The 9,829-nt window shown below is 40.4% G+C and overlaps 1 long non-coding RNA gene across 1 annotated transcript; it reads left to right on the forward strand.

Annotated features, from left to right (window-relative positions):
* The first annotated feature begins 477 nt into the window (after positions 1 to 477).
* Positions 478 to 4,355, forward strand: LOC133209764 (uncharacterized). Its single transcript, XR_009724756.1, has 2 exons — positions 478 to 754; positions 4,267 to 4,355. It is a non-coding gene; the product is annotated as an uncharacterized LOC133209764 (long non-coding RNA).
* The last annotated feature ends 5,474 nt before the right edge of the window (positions 4,356 to 9,829 follow it).

The following is a 9,829-nucleotide window of genomic DNA, read 5'->3' on the forward strand; positions in this document are numbered from 1 at the left end:
AGAATGTTAAAGAAGTGTGGAGAATGTATTGGAATCAGAAACACGTAGAGAAGAATGAACTGAGTTGTGCTGTAGGGACAGCTACAGTGGCTGCTTTGGGACAAGTAGAAACTGGTGGAGGGACTAATGTGAGAGGACGAGGCAGAGGTAGAGGAGGAATGACAGGCAGAGATGAGAAATTGAATTCTCCTGTGAGATGGGATCAGTGTGCATACTGTAAGAAGTTTGGATGTTGGAAGTGGGACTGCCCTGGGGGGAGTGCCATGGGGTGGCTCTGGTGACTGAATTAGAACTAGACTGACAGGGACCTGGGGAATCTACCCTAGCAGATCCACTGATTAAATTGAGGAACTAGAGGAAATAAAGTGGAATTTTTAAGTGGATACAGGAGCAACTTATTTGACATTAAATCAGAGGAAAGGAATTGCTACAGATGTGGGAGCTACTGCCCACCAAGAAAAAAAAAAAAAAAAAAACAAAGAAAAGCATTCTTTCTGAAAACTTTAGAGTATAAATTGGGAAAACAAATAGGAATGCATAAAATTTTATACATGCCAAATCCTCCAAAAATCTTTATTAGGGCGAGAAGCAACAGTTAAAGAAGGCAAAATGGAATTAAGAGTAAAAAACGATCAAGTCATTGAAGTTTTGAGTTTATCTTTAATTCAACAGAAAAGCAAACAGGAGGACCTCCCTGAAATAGAAGAAATTCTTCATCAGGTATATCTGGGAGTATGGGCGTCTGAAGTTCCAGGTAAGGTGAAAAAAATGCTTTGCCTGTTAAAGTAGAAATACAAGGGGGACCTGCCCAATTAGAATTAAATAATATCCCTTAATATTGGAGGATCAAAAGGGAAACGAAGAAATAATAATAAAAAAATGGATTATTAATTGAATGTGAATTAGAATATAATACTCCTATCTTGCCATTAAAGAAATCTGATGGGAAAAGTTACAGATTAGTTCAAGATCTCAGAGCAATAAAATTGTGGAGGACATTCATCCAGTAGTAGATAATCTGTATACCTTATTGACTAAATTGAATACTAATCAGGGGTGGTTTACCGTTCTGGACTTAAAGGATGCATTTTTCTGTCTGCCCCTGGCCAAATAAAGTAAAAATTTATTTGCTTTTGAATGGGAAAACCCTGAAACAGGAAGAATGACACAGCTCACGCGGACAGTGTTACCTCAGGGATTTAAAAACAGACCGACCATTTTTGGAAATCAACTGGCACTAGAATTAGAATTCTGGGAAGCACCCACCCAGACAGGAACTTTACTACAGTATGTGGATGACCTGTTAATTGCTACCAAAACTGAGAAAGAATGTGTTCAATGGACTGTAGGATTGTTAAACTTTCTGGGTCTAAATGGATACCAGGTATCTAAATTGAAGGCTCAACTAATTCAAACTCGAGCATCTTATTTAGGATGCAAAATAACAGGACAACCAGAACTTGGAGCAGATAAGAAGGAAGCAATCAGCCAAACACTGTGACCATCCACAGTTAAAGATATCTGGACATTTCTGGGAATGACAGGATGGTGTTAACCCTGGATCCATGATTATGGTGTTCTGGTAGGACCCTTATATGAGCTGCTAAAAAAAAATCCAACCTTTCTAAAATGGGCAGATTAAGCTGAAGAAGTGTTTAAAAGTTTAAAGACAGAACTCATGAGAGCTCCAGCTCTGAGGGTCCTGGACATAACTAAACACTTTTGGCTATATTCCTATGAGAAACAGTGAATAGCCTTGGGATCTTATAAAAGAGCAGTGGCCTATTTTTCAAAACAACTGGATGAACAAAGTAAAGGCTGCCCTGGATGCCGGAGAGCAGTGGCAACAGTTATCTTAAACATCCAAGAGGCCCGAAAATTTACACTGGGACAAAAGATCACCGTGTTAGTATCACATGCAGTATCAACAGTCCTAGAACTAAACGGTACACATTGGTTATTGCCATCACATTTCTCGAAGTATCAAGCCATCCTAGTAGAACTGGATGAATCCAACATTTTTCCTTCAGGAAACCCCTACCGAACCATTGACTCATGATTGCTTGGCCACTACAGAGACAGTATATTCAAGCTGACCAGATCTGAAGGAGGAGCCTCTGGAGGGTGAAGATTCCTGGTTCACCGATGGCATCAGCTTTGCTAAAGATGGTAAACGAAGAGCAGGATATGCCATAACTGCAACTTCAAAGGTAATAGAAGCTAAACCATTAACCTCTAACACCTCAGAAAAAAAGGCAGAAATAAGAGACTCCAGAAATAAGAGACTAGAGCCTTGGAGTTGGCAAAGGACAAGCGGATAAACGTATGGACTGATTCCAAATATGCCTTTGGTGTAGTTCATGCACATGGAGCAATTTGGAAAGAACGAGGACTTTTTAAATACCCAGGGAAGACAAATTAAACATGCAGCAGAAATTCTACTATTGTTAGAAGCTGTACCATTACCCAATGAAGTAGCTATCTTACATTGTAAAGGACATCAAAGAGGTAACTCTGATCAAGAGACTGGAAATAATTTGGCTGATTGTGAGGCTAAATGGGTAGCAGAAACAGAAAGAGTTGAGGTGATGTCCTTAATTCCTGACAGTAAACTGGTAATTGAGCAAAATAAACCTAGGTACTCTAAAGAAGATATGAAACTAATTGAAGACTTGGAAGGACAGGAAAATGAAAAGGGTTGGATAAAAATACCTGATGGGCAAGTAGTGGTCTCCTATAATCAATTATGGAAGCTGATACAAGAAGAACAAGAAGGGGGGGAGTGAGTGAAAAGCTGTCTGGCTGGGTTTAAACCACGACAATAACAAAACTCATTGGGGAACTAATGCCTTGTCTAAACTTTTAAGCAAACAGATCATAGGGAGAAATTTATATACCATAGTGCAATTAGTGACAAAACAATGTCAACTATGTCTGAAAAATAACCCTAAGACTGAAAACAGGAATCAGGCAGGAACAATTGAAAAAGGGAATTATCCGGGACAACAGCAGCAAATAGATTTTTCTGAATTATCTAGAAAAGGAGGTTATCGATATTTGTTGGTATCATGGTTTAAACCCAGCCAGACAGCTTGTTCACTCACTCCCCCCCTCTTCTTGCCCTCCCCCTACTCCCGGAGGGACAGAGAGGAGAATAAAAAAGAATGCAACTCCCATGGGTTAAGATAAGAACTGTTTAGTAACTAAGGTATAACAGAAACCACTACTGCTATCACCAATAATAGTAATGATAAAGGAAATAACAAGGGAAAAGAATACAACACCTTATTACCAGCTGACAAATAACTCACCCCCCCAGGCCAACCAAGCACTGACCGATACCTCCTCCAACCGTGCAGTCTCCTAGCCCTTCCAGGTCACTCTCTGTTACATCCTGAGCATGATGTGCTGTGGTATGGAATACCTCTCTGGTCCGTTTGGGTCAGGTGTCCTGTCTCTGCTTCCTCACGGCTTCCCCTCCTCCCTGGCAGAGCATGAGGCTCACAAAGTCCCTGGCCAAACCAAAATATCAGTGTTATCAGCTCTGTTCCCAGGCCCAAAGTCAAAACACATCACTGCACCAGCTACCAAGAAGGAGAAAAATGACTGCTAGTGCTGAACCCAGGACAGTTGGTAATGATAGATACTTTTTCAGGGTGGCCAGAAGCACTTCCTTGTTGGACAAATAATGCAAAACAAATGATTAAGGTGCTATTAAGTGAAATAATACCTCATTTTGGGGTACCAGCACCTATCTCCTCTGACCACGGTATGCATTTCAGTGCAAAATTATTACAAGAAATCAGCAAGAAATTGGAAATAGATTGGCAATTCCGTGTTCCATATAGGCCTCAGGCCAGTGGGTAAGTGGAAAAAATGAATCACTTAATTAAACAACAGCTTGGGAAGATTTGTCAAGAGACTAAATTGTATTACCATTGGCCTTACTGAGAATCAGAACAAAACCTTGGTCAAAGGAGGGTATTAGCCCATTTGAGATTCTATATGGAAGGCCATATCAATCTCTATTTAAAGGAGAGAGCCTTCAAGAAGTACGAGAAGGATACCTTCAACAGTTCTTGGTAAACTTGGGAAAACAGTTAGAAGAAATAAATGGCACAGTGTTAAGGACCAGGGCCAGAGGTTTAGGTTATCCTATTCATCCTTTTAAGCCAGGAGATTGGGGTTTTATTAAAAATTTTGCAGGTGATCCTCTAGAAGAGAAGTGGAGTGGATCATACCAGGTATTACTGACTACCTTTACAGCAGTGAAGATAAAGGAGTAGCCTGCTTGGATGCATTACTCAAGGATCAAGAAGGTGCCAGAACCAGAAACATATCAGAACCGAGAAAAAGTATGGCACGTCGAGTCTTCAGGACCCACACACATGAGACTACATTGATCATAATTTGGACTTGTATAATAATAGGTGTAGAAGCATGGAATCAAAACCTATATCTGAGATTGATAAAAAACATTACTAATGTTTTAAACAAGAGTGATTGTTGGATCTCGACTCAGCTACCTAAATCAGGAGGGAGACTGGGTATTCCTTTAATTGGCCTCCCTACCCCCTTTAAGACAAATTGGGATAGATTATGGAGAGATCCTGTTTATACCGACAAGGGACAAATTTACAGGTTTTAAGGGTACAAGCCTCAAATATGTTAGAAGTTAAATGTGTAACCACTAACAAAAGTCTTAAAGCAACATGTTAGTAGGAAATTACCCATATTGCAGCTGGTCAATGCGACTTCACCTTCGAAAACCCTTAACTGGTTATTGGAATGTTCCTAAAGGGAAAGGGTGGTATTGGTTATGTGGAGAAAAATGCCTATAAGGCTTTGTCTCCTAACTGGAAAGGGCCATGCACACTAGGAGTAGCGGTTCCAAATGTTACAGTAATTGACATTCATCCCTCCGGAACCTGGGTTCAGAGTTTTATTAAAAGAATCAAACGAGGATATAATCCCATAGCAGAATGAAAAACTGCTTTCCATAGCTTTGTTAGATGCCTTATTCAATCTCTATGTGTTAGTGAATTAGAAAAAGCAATTGTAAATATCTCAGCTGCAATTGAGGAAATGGGAAATCAAACTGCTGATGTTATTCTAGCATTACAAGACATAAACAGCCTGTCTAAAGTAGTGCTCCAAAATATAATGGCATTAGATACACTGTTAGCATCCCAAGTAGGAGTTTGTTCTGTAACCAATGATAGCTTTACCAAGTCTTGGGAAACAGGAGAGGTGCCTGAGGACTGGAGGAAAGCAAATGTCACTCCTGTCTTCAAAAAGGGCAAGAAGGAGGACCCGGGTAACTATAGACCGGTTAGCCTCACCTCCGTTCCTCGGAAAGTGATGGAACACCTTGTCCTTGGTGCCATCTTAAGGCATATCAAGGATAAGAGGGTTATGAGGGGCAGTCAACATGGCTTCACCAAGGGGAAGTCGTGCTTGACCAATCTCGTAGCCTTTTATGAGGAAATAACACGGTGGATGGATGATGGTAGAGCGGTGGATGTGGTCCACCTTGACTTCAGCAAAGCGTTTGACACGGTCTCCCACAGCATCCTTGCGGCTAAATTGAGGAAGTGTGGTCTGGATGATCGGGTAGTGAGGTGGACTGTGAACTGGCTGAAGGAGAGAAGCCAGAGAGTTGTAGTCTATGGGGCGGAGTCTAGCTGGAGTCCTGTATCTAGTGGAGTGCCTCAAGGGTCGGTACTGGGACCAGTATTATTTAATATATTCATCAACGATTTAGATGAGGGAATTGAGTGTACTATCAGCAAGTTTGCTGATGACACTAAGCTGGGAGGAGTGGCCGACATGCCAGAAGGCTGTGCTGCCATCCAGAGAGACCTGGACAGGCTGGAGAGTTGGGCGGGGAATAACTTGATGAAATATAACAAGGGAAAGTGTAGAGTCCTGCATCTGGGCAGGAACAACCCCAGGTTCCAGTATAGGCTGGGGAACGACCTGTTAGAGAGCAGTGTAGGGGAGAGGGACCTGGGGGTCCTGGTGGACGACAGGGTGACCATGAGCCGACACTGTGCCCTTGTGGCCAAGAAGGCCAATGGCATCCTGGGTTGTATTAGAAGGGGGGTGGTTAGTAGGTGGAGAGAGGTCCTCCTTCCCCTCTACTCTGCCCTGGTGAGACCTCATCTGGAATATTGTGTCCAGTTCTGGGCCCCTCAGTTTAAAAAGGACAGGGACCTGCTGGAGAGAGTCCAGCGCAGGGCAACTAAGATGATTAAGGGAGTGGAGCATCTCCCTTATGAGGAAAGACTGAGGGAGCTGGGTCTCTATAGTTTGGAGAAGAGGAGATTGAGGGGTGACCTTATTAGTGTATATAAATATATAAAGGGGGAGTGTCACGAGGATGGAGCCAGGCTCTTCTCAGTGGCAAACAATGAAAGGACAAGGGGTAATGGGTACAAATTGGAGCACAAGAGGTTCCACTTAAACCTGAGAAGAAACTTCTTCTCAGTGAGGGTGACGGAACACTGGAACAGGCTGCCCAGGGAGGTTGTGGAATCTCCTTCTTTGGAGACATTCAAAACCCGCCTGGACACGTTCCTGTGTAACCTTATCTAGGTGTTCCTGCTCCGGCAGGGGGATTGGACTAGATGATCTTTTGAGGTCCCTTCCAATCTCTAACATACTATGATACTGTGATACTGTGATAGCTGTTGTTCCTATACAGATCAAAGCGGAAGAATTACTACTGATCTAAAGAAAGTGTGGAAACAAGCTAAAATATTTCACAAGGTGGCGCAGGACAACACCTCACGGGAATTTGAAGAAATTTGGGAAAAATTAACATCATGGGTACCCAATCTCTCCTGGTTGAGACAGTTGGTTTTTACTGTATTTGTAATAATAGGAATGGTTGTAATTACATGCATAACAGTCTAATGCTCCTTTTGGTGTTTCAAACAAACCATGATGAACTATGACGAATGGAAGAAAAACAAAATTTAGCATCAAATAGAAACAGGGAAATACTTCAGGAAACTAACTAAAAATGAAATAACTCAGTTGCAAAAGAATTTGCAATAGCACAAGAAAAGGGGGGATTGAAGAGTGGGGTTGATTGATGAATAGGGTGGATTGAAGAATTGGGTTGATTGAAGAATAGGATGGTAAATAAGTAACCTCAAGAACCTTGGGCTTTGTTAGCAACTGTAGAGAAAACGAAAATTACTAAGATAAGCTCTGGCAGAACCACCTGGTGGTTACTGATATGACAATAATCCTAAAACAAAGTGATGAAGAAATGGGGGTCCGAAAGCCCACTACCACATTTTTGTATGCATACAGGAGACATTGTCTAAGAAGTATGATGCAATGTATGTGATCTAATGAATATGTATGTTTAAGGACAATATAATCACATCCTGGTTGATGCCTGGGAGAGACACGCTTGGAGGAGCTATCCCCCGTGTCTCCCAGCACCACAATAAAGAATACCTGCTTGTCAACTTAAAACTTTGTTGGTAAGTTCATGGAGTTTCTCTGAATCAGGTCAAAATTAGGTAACATTAAGAGCAAAAGATAGAAATAGCTGAATTCATGCTACAGAAGAAGAAAAAACCGAAAAACTACTGTCACTTTTTGACACAGATATAAAGACACAACCAAGGTATGAAAGTGCTATAAACTCAACACTAGCATTATCCAGGCTCAGCCACAAAAAGGGAAGTAAGCCCAGTTGCAGAATGCCAGTTTCAAAGATCTTTACATCTGTTACCTTTTGAGCACATTCATTATTGAGGAGAAACAAAATTCTTTCTTCTTTCCTTGTTGCAGCTATGTTTGCAAAACTGCAATCCAATTTGGATTGTAACAAGCAGTAACAAAATTAAGTAGTTTAGTTTCCATTTAACTATGGTCTGTGTGGAGTCAGCAAGTGTTACTTAGATGGATTTGTGTTTTAGATACATACGGATTTTTACTTTCTTATTAAATACACAAACTAAATTTTTTGATATATGAGTGAAGTCTCCAAGGCATTTAGGTTTTACAAGAGGCAAAACCAATACTGGACAGAGACACATAAATAAACAAATAAACCCTTCAAGTAATTTTAATAAAAGAAGAAAGTAACTTACATTGTAGTTCTGCTATATCTGTTAAAGCTGCAGCTGAAATGAATGTACTTTGAGGCCTACAATTATATTAGCTAGTGGCATGGCTAAAGTTTTTACAACAAAACCTTAGCTTGACCACTTTGAGATCAGTTGTGTTCAATAAATACATAGCTCCTTTAAGCAAAATGATATTGATATTTTAATAGCAATGTACTATTGATCAATAAAGGAGGGAATAGGGATAATCTCTTCAACCATCACTTTCTGAGAAGTCACAAGCAATCGACTTTATCTATCCATCAGGCCAGCAGTCAACCCACTGCTCACGGAGCTGAGTAGTTACATAGTGTGGACACAAGCAATTCACCAGCAACCTGGATTATATAAGTTAACAACAGCATGAACAACATGGATTTAGAAGCCAGTTCATGCAAAACTGTTTTAACTTTATTGAGTTCTCTAATTGCAGATTTAGCCATTTATGATGAAAACCAGTTCTGACAGTAAAAAAAAACCCCAAACAATCCACTAAAAGAGCCCTTACTGTCTGTATAGGATAGCATATTGCTATACAGGTAAAATATTGGTTATTTTTCCCTCTAGCTCTTGTAGCATTCCTTGCTTCTGCATATACCATAAGCAGACATAAAAATTTTAGGCACATATATATGTCTTTATATATTGAAATATTTAGTTTCATTACCTATCAGTTTTCAACAGATGCTTAAAAAAATGTTCTCAGGTAAGTATTTGACTGCCAAAGAATAAACCCCTTTGGGTTTATTCAGTTTGTATAGAAACTCCCATTACCATTAAGGGAGCAAACCACAAGACACATAATTGTACTTTTTCTACTACTCACAAGCATATTATGATAGCCTTACAAACTGTTTATTGGAAAAGTGCAATTAAGAAGATCTGTAAAAGCTTTAAAGCAGCTTCATGAAATGTTCCTGCAGGAAAATATGGCAGAGTCAACATCCTGTAGTCTCCCATATATATGTATTCCCCAATAACTCAGTCTTGTGAATTTCTGATTTAAGACAAAGCCCAGTTTGCCACATAGGTATTACCACAGAAATACTGAGACTATTCTCTTGCTTGAAATAATTTTTCATTGGCTCTAGCTCTGCAAAGTAGCTCAGTTTATTAAAAATCTGGTGTCCTTGCTATTCATCTCACTCTGCTCTATACCAGCTAGTCTGTGACACTGTCACCATCCTGCTCCAGAGATGGCAGCGGACATTTTCCACTGCTCCTGGACTATGGAGGATAAAGGCAGAGTGATCAAAGAGCACAGTCACACTTCAAATGGCTGCTATTTAAAGGGAAGGGGAAGGAGAACAGTAGGTGTTAACAAAACCCAACGCAAGTCTCCCCTTTTTCATTCAGGGCCTCATACACCAACAAAGACAAAGGAAAGAGGCCAGCTCTGTGCCTGCTTTGGAATTAAAATGCAGTTGGTGGGAACTGCATGTTAACCATCTTTCATCATTGTATCTAATCTGCAAAAATGTCATTCCATGTAAAAAAATACCTTAACACTTAAGAAAACATTTTAATCATACCTTTCAATTGCTGCAAGCAAGGTTTTGCTGAAGAATGATCTCAGACGTTCCAGACATAAAAGTAATTCAGAGGACAGAAGAAATTCCCTATAACTTGAAGGAAATCCCCTTGTTAAGTTATAGATATTGGAAAGTGCAGTTTAAATCTGCAGGTTTTCTGTCTTCCAG

This window comes from Neopsephotus bourkii, unplaced genomic scaffold, assembly GCF_033783945.1.
Source record: "Neopsephotus bourkii isolate Nb327-2 ecotype Australia unplaced genomic scaffold, CSIRO-AGI_Nbou_v1 NB_360, whole genome shotgun sequence".
Classification (NCBI taxonomy): domain Eukaryota; kingdom Metazoa; phylum Chordata; class Aves; order Psittaciformes; family Psittacidae; genus Neopsephotus; species Neopsephotus bourkii.